We start from the raw sequence: 14,792 nt of genomic DNA, 5'->3' as shown, positions 1-14,792 counted from the left end.
TTTTTATTACTGTTTCAATCTCACTGCTTGTTATTGGTCTGTTCAGAAGTTCACAGATCGTTTGAATACTATTGTTAAAATGTCCATACTACTCAAAGTGATCAACAGATTTAATGCAATCGTCATCAAAATACCACTGTCATATTTCACAAATCTAGAAAAAATAATTATATGCTTTGTTTGGAACCAGAAAAGAGTCCAAATACCCAAAGCAATCTTAAGAAAAAGGAACAAATCTGGAGGTATCACATTTCCAGACTTCAAACTATACTACAAGGCTATACAACCAAAACAGCATGGCAATGGTACAAAAATAGACATAGACCAAGAGAACTGAACAGAGAACCCAGATATAAAACCATCTACATATAGACAACTAATCTTCTACAAAGCAGATACCGACATACATGGGGGAAAAGAAGCTTTATTCAATAAAAAGTGTTGGGAAAATTAGATAGCCACATACAGAAGAGTGAAACAGGAGCACTATCTCACAAAAATTAATTCAAGATGAATAAAAGACTTAAGTGTAAGGCATGAAACCATAAGAATTCTAAAAGAAAATGTAGGAAAAACTCTTCTAGGTATCAACCTAGGCAAAGAATTTATTACTAAGACCACAAGGCAATTACAGAAACAACAAAAATAAATAAATAGGATGATTAAATTAAAAAGCTTCTACACAGCTAAGGAAATAACCAACAGAGCAAATAAACAACCTACAGAATGGGAGGAAATATTCACAAACTATACATCCAATAAAGGGCTAATATCCAGAATCTACAAAAAAATCAAACAAATCAGCAATAAAAAACAAACACAACCCCATTAAAATGTGGACAAAATACAGAAACAGAAATTTTTCAAAAGAAGATAGACAAATGGCCAAAAAGCACATGAAAAAATGCTCAACATCACTAATCATCAGAAAAATGCAAACTAAAATTGCAATGAGATATCAGCTTATCCCAGTTAGAATGGCTTTTATTAAAAAGTTCAAAAACAATAGATACTAGCATTGATGCAGAGAGATAGGAACACTTACACACTGTTGGTGGGACTGCAAATTACTACAACCTCTATGGAAAACAGTATGGAGATTTCTCAAAGAACTAAAAATAGATCTACCTCTTGATCCAGCAATCCCACTCCTGGGTATCTACCCAAAGAAAAAAAAGTCATTTTACCAAAAAGACATCTACACTTGAATGGTTATAGCAGCACAATTCACAATTGCAAAGATGGGAAATCAACCCAAGTTCCTATCATTTCATGAGTGGATTAACAAAATGTGGTATATGTATACCATGAAGTACTACTCAGCCATAGAAAGGATGAATTAATGCTTTTTGCAGCAATTTGGATGGAACTGGAGACCACTATCCTAAGTGAAGTATTTCAAGAATGGAAAAACAAACACTACATGTACTCTGTAACAAGTTGGAACTAATCAATGGGCACAAATGTGCACAGAGGGAAGAAAAAGTTGTTGGAAATTAAGCAGGGATGGGGAAAAAACCTACCTAATAGGTACAATGAACACTATTCAGGTGATAGGCACACTTATAGGCATGACTTAAGCATTACAGGAGCTATCCATGTAACAAAAACATTTATGTATCATAATATTTTGAAAGAAAAATAATTAAAATTAAAAAATAAAATTTTACAACAGCCCAGACCTTTGGGCTGCAGGATGTCTACTTACCTTGTAAAGGCAGGGACTTTGGCCTTTACAAGATGCCTCATCATCACAGCACAAGTGAATGGATTTGGATAGAACAAGCATTTTCCTACCTCCTTGACAGATTTAATCTTGGCATTGTTCTAGGGATCAAATTTTTGATGTTGGGTCTTCATCTACCCCCAGCATTCAACACCAACCTCACACCCCTTTTTAAGTTTTATTATTTCCCTATTGTTGTGGTTGACATCTCACCTCCCTAGGTCTCCTGACATAGAACAGACCAAACATTGCAAACAGCAAACATTCAATAATAGGATAAACTACATTTTTGCAAAATTCAATATTTTCAGCAAATTCTTGATGACAAATCCTTTCACCTAGTTTCCATAGAGCAGAGAAGGATCTTAATTTTCTCTTTAATTTTTAGAAGACTAAGCCACACATTTGAAAGAAGAGAACAGAGCCTCCTTCAATCAGGCAGGAGCTGTACAGCTTATAGTAACTTTGGAGAAAAGAAGTAGCTGGAAACTCACAGGGAAGACACAGATGGGCTCTGTGAGAGCTTGATTTGCTCTAACGTCCTCTTGTGTAGCTGTCTCAACCGGCTTCAAAAAGACAGTTGTTGGAAATGAAGTTTATGATTCAACTAAAAGCATTCACTGAAGCATATGTTTCTTGGTTGTTAATAGTTATTTCAGAAAAGAAAATATGTGTGTATTCATTCTTAAAATACTTTGCATTCAATTGTGGTTGTAATTTCTGACTGCACAATCCATTCGATGGAAAAACAAGACAGATAGCAAAGATGTCTGTGATTTTTATGGCTTCCTGTTTATTCACCAGCCTCCTAATTTCTTTTCGCCTACACAGTTACTGAGGGGAATTAAGGCTTCTGCTCAATCTGGCATGCAGGAATAACTTCTTCAAATAGGTTTTGCTTTGTGATACTGAAAATGCATCAATGGTGTAACTTTTTAATCAAAACTTATTTCCAAAGTCATTTTAAGGCACAAATTAAACTGGCCTAAATAATGGGCCAATTTTAACACTAGATTATCTTTCAGAGACCCAGTGAAATGAAATGGAAGGCTGAATCTTAGCCCTTAAAACATTATTGGTTAAATGAAGCACGATCAGATAATGGGGAGGTGAACATAGTATTTCACAGCAGGGTGAGTTAGGGAATTCTGTCCTTAGAGCTTCCAACCCAATTTTTAAAAATCAATGTGCAAGTAAATTTCATGTCAGAGACTTTGGAATACTACTGATACTCATTAAAACTGATTTCTAAGGGGGATAGAGTGAGAGTTTGGTTAAATTCTTTAAATAAAGAACATAAACCTTTGAAGGGAAAGCAAAGAATTGACTTTTAGTTTTCACAATAAGCTTTATTGAGACCTGCTGAGTTGATTTTTACTTGCTGATGAGGCGTCAGGATTTAAAAGCTCCAAAGTGGTCAAAGTGAGTGCCTACATTTATCTCAATTCCAGGCACACTCCCAGCTTCCCGTTCTCTGTATTAAGGAGAAAAATATCTTCCTAAGCTTGAAGCTCACAATGACAACAGCTCTAGCTTTGCTATAAAACAGAGCTGCTGAGAAGAATATTAAGTGCTAAGAGCTAAACTCACCCTAAGGTGATGACTCTTAGTTCATACTGAATTCAATTAGACCAACTTCATTTTCATCATTAAATTATTTTGATGGGAGTCCTATAGCCTCTAAGGGAAGAGCCAGCCTTCAATATAATTCACAGAGGAAATGTCCTTGTTTAGTAAGTCAAGGGATAAGCAGAGTCAGAAGGAACCTCTAGCGTAACACCTCATCTATTGCTTGCCATCCTCACCACCATATCTTGGGCAAATGGATTTCATTATTCTTAAATCATGCTTAACAAATTGATATCAAAGTTCTCCTACAGTAGGTCACATGACAGTTTGCTGTTGCAAGGGTATTAAGTAAGCTTGCATAAAATAAAGATGAAGAAATACCCCATGGTCACTGTAATAGATGACTGACCTCTAAGATGGTGAAGTGTATTAATATCTAGCCCAGATGAGTTATTCAGAAACCACCGGAATTTTCCAACATACTAGATATGCCACTGTATCCAGGAATCCAGGCTCTCTATGAATTTATTGTATACCCACTGACTATATGTGAACATGCTTTCTCTGTAACTCAAGTCATAAAGGACAAAGTGGACATAGCCCTTGTTAGTAGCCAAAATGCATAAAAAGTTTGTGACATATCAAAAGAAATGTTACTCACAAATCCTCTGTGGAATCAGGTGAGGTAATGCAAATAAAAAGGTCACCTATACATACACACACATAGCCTGACAACATATACATATTTACAAACGCAGCCACCTCTATTTAAAATATGGCTAGCATTTACAATGTACCTGATATTTTGCTAAAAGTTCTTAAATATAGTATCTCTTGTAATCCTCTCATCAACCCTGTATGGTAATTATTCATATTACTTCACAAATGAAGAGGTTAAATGATTTACTCAAAGTCACATGGCTAGAAAGTGATAAAACCAGGATCAATTCTTCATCTTCTAATTTCAGATCTGGTGCTCTTTCCCCTGTATCTTATGAATTAAATTAGCATATTCTACTTAATTAAAATTGGCCATTTATGGGTCACCAATTTTCCAAGGATTTAGAATATATATTTAATAATAAAATCTATGATAATTGCACATATATCCTTTCTAATGATCTGGCTCTTTTGGAGCTTAGTGTTGCATTTGGAACATGGTTTATACTGCTGCAATCTGTCAATGTAGACAGTGCAAAGTACACAACCTAAATCTGTATAGGCCCAGGACAGTCCTTAGTAATTTGGTTGTATTTTTATTTCAGACAAAATCAAAATTGCTGATATTTATTTATCATTGACAGAAAAAAAGAGAGAGTGTAGGGGATTCAATTATTGGAATGCTTTCATTACTCAAATGCTAGACACACGGAAATGTGAACACCTTGAGGCTGAGAATTTTGCCTCATTTTTTTCTTTTTTCCCTTGTACCTAGCAGTCTGAGCATAGAAAAGATGCTAAATATTTTTCAAATGAATATATCAATGAACAGGGAATTAGTGGTGTAAAGTCCTAGTTGGAACCTCATGAGAGTCCATGAACAGAGAAACAACATTTATATGCAAAGGAAACCCTGTAGTTTCCTAGCATGGAAACATAATTAAAGCTCATTGTAAAATTAACAGCAAACATTTACGTAGTATGTTCTATTTGCTAGGCACTGTTTTAAGCCCTTTAAATACATCTTATTCATCTATTCCTGAAAGCAATCTTATGAGGTATATTTTTAAATTGTATATAGATAATTAAATATGCATATCTCTCTTTTCTTCTCCTATGTACTGGGATACTTAAAAGAAGGAAATAAACCTTATTCATCTTGTAACTCAACCCTCCTCCACAGTGCTTGGCACATAGTATATTTTGGGTAAGTAAATAAATTCATGAGTAAATGATTTTTCTCTGTGGGAAAGGCACATTGATCAGGTCACAGCTATGAGTGCCCTCTACATTATACCTAGGAGAAAGCTATTGTTTGAATTGCAACTACCCTTACAACACTCATACTTATTTCTGCAACTCTGCAATTTATTAAAGGACTGAGCCATTTAAAACTATTCCCTAACTTAGCAGTATGGCACACACTTTGATTGTGTATTCTATGCTCCATAGGGTCAAAAACCATATCTGCATGTAAGATGTGCAGCTTCTACTTTCACAAGACAAGACTAGAATTAATAGTTAATGCTAAGCCAAGAAAGCAGGGGGCAAGCCAAAATTCATAGGCATGTTAGAGATTCAGAAATTTGGGAGAGTAAGCTGATGTTGGATATGTGGCCAAAGTTTGCTTACTGGGAGGATAGGTGAACATTTGTCAATGTTTTATTTGACAAATATTAAAATACAAAACCCCTGGGACAGTCTGAAGTCAAAACTTAAAAAACACAACCGAGTGATAGTATCATGAAGTTAAACATCAGTAGATTTGGATAAGTTCTTTAGGCAGGAGGCATTTGTGCCAGCAATCAGTGGTGGGGGGGATTAATTGTATGCAGAGACATATCAACTGAAAGGCTATTATGGAGAGACTGTTAATGTGATGTGATAGATAAAGAATAGACAAATGAGAAGGGGCCAAGATGGCAGACTAGAAGCAGTCCACACATACCACTTTCTGGAAGAGAATCAAAACTGCAAGTAGAAGCCTACCTACAGATGGACCCTCTTGGATAGAGCATTATAGATCATTAGAGAATTGATAGGAAATAGAGTGAAGGATATGGGGAAGGAGAGATCCACTTGCCAAAATCAGAAGGAACCTGGGGGGAGATCTCTACATGTGGGAAATGGATAAAAGAGAGAAACCCATTACAACACAAGATGGGAGGGGGCCACCACCACCATAGGCCTCTGTGCTGATTGAGGAACTGCTTAGAAACTGTATAGTAAAATTGCACCAGAGAGCAAGCTCAGCAGGCACCCCCTGGTCTTGGTTTCCCGGTTGCCACAGCTGATGCTATTCTGAGCTTTCAGATTCAGAACTCCCAGTCTACACAGGGATCGGCTTCACTGGAACTGCCCCAAAATTGACCCTTGCCAGGCCAGGGAAGGAGCAGGGAGAGAAGATGCACTCACACACCCATGGCTGAGAGCCAGGTGCCACCCCCCACCACATACCACCATTATGCTTAGACCTGGATGGAGTGAACTCTCGAAGCCCTGACACCTGCAGCCACCACCTAGATAGTTTCACAAAACAGCCACTCCAACCACCATGGGAAGATCCAGGCAGAGCAATCTCCTACAACACCCACCCCAGTGGAGAGGGACTCTCCCACTCCCCTGCCCAAGCTTCCAACAGTGGCCTAGGGATCAACCCATCACTCTGTATGAAGAGCCCCCAGCACTGGCCCAGGTTGCACAACCCACCCAGGCACTAGGCAAGATCTTATGACCACCCCCCCTCAGGTGGTAGTGAAGGTCACAGCACCTGCCTCAGTGGAGAGGGACTTGCTCAGACCCCTGCCTGAGCTTCCAACAGCAGCCTGGGGACCAAAACACCAATCCAAATGAATATCCCCCAGCATCAGCTTGGACGACAATCATGGGGGATTGAGATGATGTAGGAGAACAGCTGTGTTACAGGCTTGCAGAGAGTTAGCTACGCTCCCCGCAAAGAGGTTTTTTTCTCTTTGTTCAGATCAGGTCTCTAAGTTGACTACGCCAGTTTGCAGGGAGTTAGCTACGCTCCCCGCAAAGAGGTTTTTTCTTCCGATCAGGTCTCTCAGGCAGAGGTCATCGCAAACGATGAAAAAATAGTAGGAAACAGAAATAAAAATAAAATAATGATAATAATACACAGAGCCAAAGATATAGTTTATAAAGTAAAGGTTTATGAAAATAGATATAAGGAGGGTATCCAGATGAATATATTTCTCTCCCGCAAAGAAATATATCCAAGACTGAAACTCCACACAGGTATTTTATAGGGTAGATACAGGCTCCCGTTGCCAAGGGCGACGGGATTTACATACTAACAGGCAGTTTGCTTTAGGGTCAAAGTCTTCTAAAAGGCTACTACAGATCCTTTAACTAACTCTATCTAGGGGAACAATGTGTTATAAAATCTTCTTGGGGCAAACTTCTAAGTTTTATGATAAGACTATTACTTTAGCAAAAAACAGAGACATCTTGGCTCCGGTGATTGTGTTCTTGGAGACAGAGATGATCTGAGAAGTCAACATGAGCTGTGCTTTGTATTAATTACTTTAACCGCATGGTTCCATCTGGGCCCGGCTTGGGCATTAGCATATCTATCTGATCAGCTCTCAATTGGGGGGGTGGGGAGGGTCTTTGTCTGTCAGCTCCGGCAACCTTTTGGTTCTAGGAGAGGCCTGTCTTGTCTTTCAAAACAGATGAGAACCATAGGCCCAGTTTATAGCTGTCTCTTTGAAGTGCAGCTATTACTGACCAATGAGACGCCCTCCTGAGATGAGGCAGCTTTTGAACTAACACATCTATTTTTTCTTTAAGGCAAAGCCTTATTTGACTTCTGAAATCAAATCTTGTCTTCAGAAATACAGGGGGCATTTCTATAACTCAGTATTCTTAGACTCAACACAGGCTCACAGTGCATCTGCCCTTCGCTCACCAAGCCAATCCTCTGGAGTAGGATACAAAAGCATTATCTAGGGACTTCTTCTCCTCTTTTTCACAAAATGGGAGAGTTCCCAGCCAAGGAGAACAGGTACACTACAAACCTATCAGTGCAGAGCTGAGAGAAGTTTCAGATGAGAAGAAACCATGAAAGCAATTCTGGCAACATGAAAAAAAAGCTAGCTCAACACCCCCAAAGTGTCACAATAGGTCTAGAGCAATGCACCCCAAACAAAAGGAAATTCTCAAAATGTCAGAAATGGAATTCAGAATATGGATGGCAAACAGGATGGAGAGAATTGAAGAGAAACTTGAAAACCAACATACAGAAGCCAAAAAAAAAAAAAAATGTTTCAGGACATGAATGAAAAAAATTAAAAACTCACTAAAGAGACAGACAACATATGAAAAATATAACAACATAAAGAAATAAAAGAGTCATTAGGGAATTAAAAAATACAGCATAAAGTTTCAACAACATGCTAGACCTAGCAGAAGAAAGAACCTCAGAGCTTGAAACCTCAGGCCTTTTGACCTAACCCAGTCAGTTAAAGATGCAGAAAAAAGAATAAAGAGAAATGAACAATCACTCAGATAAATATCAGACTATGTGAAATAAGCCACTATACAAATTATAGGTATCTCAAAGGGAAAAGACAAAAAAGCAAAAAGCATGGAAAACCTACTTGAGGGAATTATTGAGGAGAACTTCTCTAGTAGTATCAGAGATTCAGATATCTAGACACAAGATGATCATTGAACACTGGAAAGATTTGACTACATTAATCCTCCTCCCCTTGCCAGTAATTGAATAAAAACATCCTGGAGTCAATGACTTCCTTTTGCTCTCCATTATGTAACTAATGCAGAATATCACCTGGCACATAGTAGATCCTCAACAAGTATTTGTTAAGTGAAAAAAAAAAGAGCAAAGGAAAGGAGGGAAGGAGAGAGAATGGGGGATATGGGAAAAAATATGAAATGCTGCTGGTTTGTAGCAGATCATGAGATAGAAAAAATAAGAATACTTCTTCAAAGTCTTGCCTTAAAGATTTCTTTATAGGAGAAAAATATCTCAGACAACATCACACAAAAGATAAAATAACACTGATTGATTCAGACACAGAAACTCATTTGTTTGCCGTACTTTTTCCCCAAACTCACATAACCCTCAGAGTTCTGCTGTTGAAAACCAATGAAAGATGGGAAATAATGGTCAGGCACTTAAACCATTTAGAAGCACCTCACTTATTTCATCTTTCCTCATACAACACTTACATGCACAAATACAGATTCTGAACACATTTTATCCCTCAGCTATTTCATCGTACAATGGGGACAACTTAAGGGGACTTAAAGGTGAAAAGTGAATTTTATATTATCATAAAAAGTTAAAGTCAGCCCATCCATGGCTAAGGTGATACAGCTGTAGGTAGTAAATATTCTTTTTATTAATCTGTTTAAATGATCTGGAGAGGAAATTTTCTCACAATAATCTTGCCTTTGTTCATTGGATTTTATGATTGCTTCTTTTAGCCTCTAGTATTAAAGTAAATACAGAATCTATTTCATCTTCTACCATGAGAAAAGTTATGCCATCTGAGGACAAAAGGTTATAGAAAACAGAAGTTGACTCTTTCACCTAAAAATTCTGAAGAATTACAAGTTCCAGATTCTTGTTTTTAGTGAAAGTTTAAAACTCAGTTTCAGTTAGCATCCTTTTGTTAAATGGAGGTTGTGGTCACAATGTTTGAAATACATTACATTATAATTTATTGCAATAAAACCTTCTTTTATCAGAATTTAGCCACTAAGAATTCTCAAAGTTCCAGAAAATTTTGTTCACCCTCAAAATTTATGCTGAAGAAGTACAGAGAAACAAACAAATTTTTCAGAATCTCAGGGTCAGAATCTCAGGACCCTATCTAGGAGGAAGGCAAAAGGAATTTAAAGAATGACAACAAAGAGAAGCCCTAAGATAAAAGCAGTACAGCAGGCCAAGAGAAAAATCCTCCCAGACTAGAAAGTTGAGGGCTTATATCAGAGGGAAAAATTAATCAGAACTGACTGAGGATCATAAATGGTTAACTTGTGGAAAATTATACAGAAAAGTTCTTGAAAGGTATGGGAAGAATTAGTGATGGGTACAAAGAAAACTGTGTAATTGAATAAGCAATAAAATTAGCATTACCTTCAGGGAAAAGAAGCATAATCTTAGCATACTATAGTACTCAGCTGTGAGTAGCATTTGTATAAGCATAGTATACAGACTTAATAAGTAATTAATTTAACCAATAATTACAAAAAACAAACTATGTTAGAAACCAAGTTTTTATTCTCCCTAACAGCAAAATCAATAGATAATGTGGAAAACTGATGAAGCAAAAGACAGACACCCACAGACACCAAATCCCAAGGCTAACACAAGGGAAAGATTCCTTAAGTGGAGAAAATGGGAGAAGAAAAGCATGTGAGGAAATAGGTGGGAGCAAAATAATGATGATGAGAATATGCACAGTCATGATGGGAAAGTGACTAGTGTCATCAGTTGCCTAGTATCAAGGGCTCACACAGGGAATTATAGAAAGTGAGGCAATCATTCTGTGGACCGCTTGTGTGCTAGGATAAGGAATTAGGATATTACTCCATAGACCCTAGGGAGCCACTGCAGGCTTAAATAGAGGCATACTACGATGAAACCAATGTTTTTCAGAATGTGGATCTGACTTCAATTTATTAAGTGGTTTGAAAAAGGGAGAAAATAGAAGCTAAAAAATCAGTTTCAAGCTATGGAAATAGGCAGTTAGATAACTGACACTATGGGCCTGCCCCCTCATAAACATACAATTAAAGAAAATTGAGATTTGAAATACTATAATTTTATGAAATATATAAATGAATCAATACATGAGAATTTTTTAGTATCTCCTGCAGAATACCAGTTAATAATCATTAGCCTTTCCATCAAACTGGTTAGCTTCTTCATCACTCTGATCACAACGTAATGTGACCCTGATCAAGAATTATATTATGTTTAATAAATATCATTCATTAAATGACAAGAGGTTATAATAATTATTGTTGAAGTTATAGCAGTTTATAGTATTTACTATGCACAAGGAAGTGTTACCGGCTTTGCATATATTAGGAGATTTAATTCTTCAATAACTCTATGAGATAGCAAGTACTCTTATTCCCACATTACAAGGAAGTTAAGATACATAAGAGTTAAATAACTCACCCAAGGTAGCAGCCAAGTGAAGCTGAGATTTGGACTCAGGCAGGCTATTATCAAGAGCTCACACTTTTAGCTACTATATGAGATTGCCTCTAATTAAAACATGTGAAAATTGAAAGTATAAAGATTTCTCTTGACCACTCATTTTAGTTAATCAATGTTTTATATAAGAAAAAAGGGATAGGGCAGGGGACTCAAATCCAACTGAGCCTCATTTCCTCATCTATAAAATGACAAAAAATAATAACCATGCCACTGAAGGGTTTTTGTTAACATTGTGACAGATTGAGAGAAATAATGGCCCCAATTCTTTGTATCTCCCTGTGTCCATGCCTTCCCCCTCTGGGCTTGGCCATGTGTTAGGAACTGAATTCTACCCCCCACCCCCGCCAAAGTTCATATATTGAAGTCCTAACCCTCAATACCTCAGAATGAGACTCTATTTGGAGATAGGACCTTTAAAGGAGTGATTAAGTTAAAATGAGATTGTTAGGGTGGATTTGAATCCAATCTGACTAGTGTCCTTATGAGAAGAAGAAATTTGGACACACAGAGAGACACCAGGGATGCTACACATGGAGGAAAGACCACGTGAGGACACATGGAGGAAAGACCATGTGAGGACACAAGGAGAAGGTAGCCTTCTACAAGCCAAACCTCAGAAGAAACCAAAACTGACAACACCTGGATTTTGAACTTCTAGCCACCAGGACCACAATAAAATTAATTTCTGTTGTTCATGCCACCCGGCTGTGGTATCTTGTTACAGCAGTCCTAGAAAACTAATACACCATGTAACTTACTTTGACCAATGGGATGTCAGTATATGTGACACAAACAGAAACCAGAAAAGCACTAGCATCTTTCCACTTGTTCTTGCTCTTTTTCCCCGTCATCACCCTGAGAAGATGCCCAGTTACCCTCTAGAATAATGATAAACAATGGAACAGAGCCAAGTAACCATAGCTAAATCTATCCTGGATCATCCAACAGCTAGTCAACCCCCGGGAAGATGATCAAGATTAGCCACAATCACATCCAGCTGAGTCCAGACAAAAGCACAAACAACCGACCTGTGACCTAAATATATATTTAATGCTTTAAACCAGTGATTTGTGGAAAAGCATGTTATGCAGCACTATTGTGGCAACAGACAACTGATATAAGTATAAATAAAATACAGAGTCGCCTGGTACATAGTAGAAGCTCCATTAATTTAAATTCAGATTCCACATGTTTACCATGTTTTGAAGGAGGACAAAGTGAACAAATAATTCCTGTGCCAATTTGCTCTCATCACACATGTACACATGGTTCAAGTAATTAGAAGAAACTGATAAACTGAAAAATTCATTTCAAATATAAGGGAATTGGTAAAAATATACGATTTTATTCTTTTAAGGAATGTACATGTCCATTACAAACTATTTTAAATGTTAACAGGTCTCATTTCCCTGATGTCATTAGTAAAGAAATTCACAATTACCTGCAGTTTCATTAAATAAAGCAATCCTCTAATTCTCTCAAATTAATTATCATTAGTGCAAGCTGTTTGCTATGGCCGTAGTAAATAAAACTATTATCAACTGCCAATAATGAGTGGTTCCCTCAAAGCAAGATTTGGTCTCCATTATTTTAAAAGACTCAGAAAAAGATATAAGTTTGACTTCAGAAGAAATTAGAAATTAGAATTCACATAAAAATTTTCCCCAAAGAATCTACTACTTAAATATCCTCTACCACATCCCCCCAATTTTTTTTCCCAATGTTTTAACCTAGGGTCCAGATAGGAGATAAAAGCTACAACATGATGCAAAGGGAAGTTTATTACAAAGATTCATTAAGGAATGATAAAAGAGATACTATAAGACACAAGTAAAACTCCATAGGTTATTCTAGGACTGCTGGAAAGTACTGAGGAAGGACAAACTTGGGTGGGAGATACCCTCCCCAAGGATAGGATTCAGACTTTCTTGGAGAAGGTATGTTGCAATCCACTGGATGAAAGAAAAGTCCTCTGTGTGGCCCAAACCAGAGCTGGTCCACAATAACTGGGCAAGCAGGAAGCAAACCTCTGGGGCACAGAAGAGCTCCAGCCATGGGGCTTCATCCATAGAACAGAGGGAGTCAAGGTACTACTGTGGCAGGAGACCTAGAGCACATGATGCCCATGTTTAAGAGAGCCACAGAGAAGTGATTGTCAGGCCAGACCAGGGCTTCAATGTCAGAGGGACCATGTGTTCCTGCCACATGGCTGGGGCAGAGCAGCACTGCGTATCCTTATGCTCACATGGCTGATGAACCACGCAGCCTCGAGAACCAGTAAGAGATGTCATCCACCTGCAATATCACTGCAGCCCTCTCTACTGAGGAAGCTTAACAGTATGTTCATTGTAAAGGAGAAATGTTTAAAGGAATTCCAACCATTATTGCAGAGCAAGTTTTAAAGAGTGAGTGTGGACCTGAGAGGCAATAGATTGATGATTGGCACATTGATTAAAGCTTAAACACTCACTTTGGAGGGGGATTCAACACTTCTCAAGCAAAAGAAAATTATTTCAATAATAACTGTAGTTTTTGTCTTGCCGATTTGAGATTTTTAACCTAAAAATGCAAATTTACCAATCTAATAAATTAAAGATAACTAGTTTTGTTTCTGTATAATTTACTACCTTCCCAAATGTTACACACACTCATATAAATTATTATAAATTAGCAACTTCTTATTGAATGATTCTAATTTAATGACCAAAGCTTTCAATCAAGCAAGCACAGCATATGATTATAACAGAGATGAGATAAACAGGAGGAAAATACATGCAGGCTCTGAGAAAATGGGGATGTGGTTCCAGACCACCATAATAAAGCAACTACAGACTCATACAATTTTTTTTATTTTCCATTGCACATATTAAAGTCACATTTACACTATACTGTAGTCTGTTAAGTGTGCAATAGCATTATGTCTAAAAAGAACACTGTCCATACCTTAATTTTAAAAAACTCAATTGCTAAAAAAACGCTAAAGATCATCTGAACCTTCCTGTGAGTTGCAATCTCTTTGCCGGTGACCCTTTAATATCAAGGGTGTTACATTGATATTAAAGGGTGCTGACTTATCAGGGTGGTGGCTGCTGATGGTTATGGTGGCTGTGGCAATTTAAAATGAGTCACCTGGCCGGGCGCGGTGACTCACACCTGTAATCCTAGCACTCTGGGAGGCCGAAGCAGGAGGATCGCTCGAGGTCAGGAGTTTGAGACCAGCCTGAGCAAGAGTGAGACCTCGTCGCTACTAAAAATAGAAAGAAATTATCTGGACAGCTAAAAATATATATAGAGAAAAATTAGCCAGGCATGGTGGCACATGCCTGTAGTCCCAGCTACTCGGAAGGCTGAGACAGAAGGATTGCTTAAGCCCAAGAGTTTGAGGTCACTGTGAGCTAGGCTGATGCCACGGCACTCTAGCCTGGGCAACAGAGCAAGACTCTGTCTCAAAAATAAAATAAAATAAAACTAAATAAAATGAGTCACCAATAAAGTTTTCTGCATCAACTCACTCTTTGTTTCATGAAAGATTTTTCTGTAGCACACCATGCTGTTTGATAACATTTTACCCACAGTAGAACTTCTTTCAAAATCAGAATCAATCCTCTCAAGCCCTGC

The sequence above is a fragment of the Eulemur rufifrons genome, chromosome 6, assembly GCF_041146395.1.
Source record: "Eulemur rufifrons isolate Redbay chromosome 6, OSU_ERuf_1, whole genome shotgun sequence".
Lineage (NCBI taxonomy): Eukaryota > Metazoa > Chordata > Mammalia > Primates > Lemuridae > Eulemur > Eulemur rufifrons.
This window is presented reverse-complemented; position numbering follows the sequence as displayed.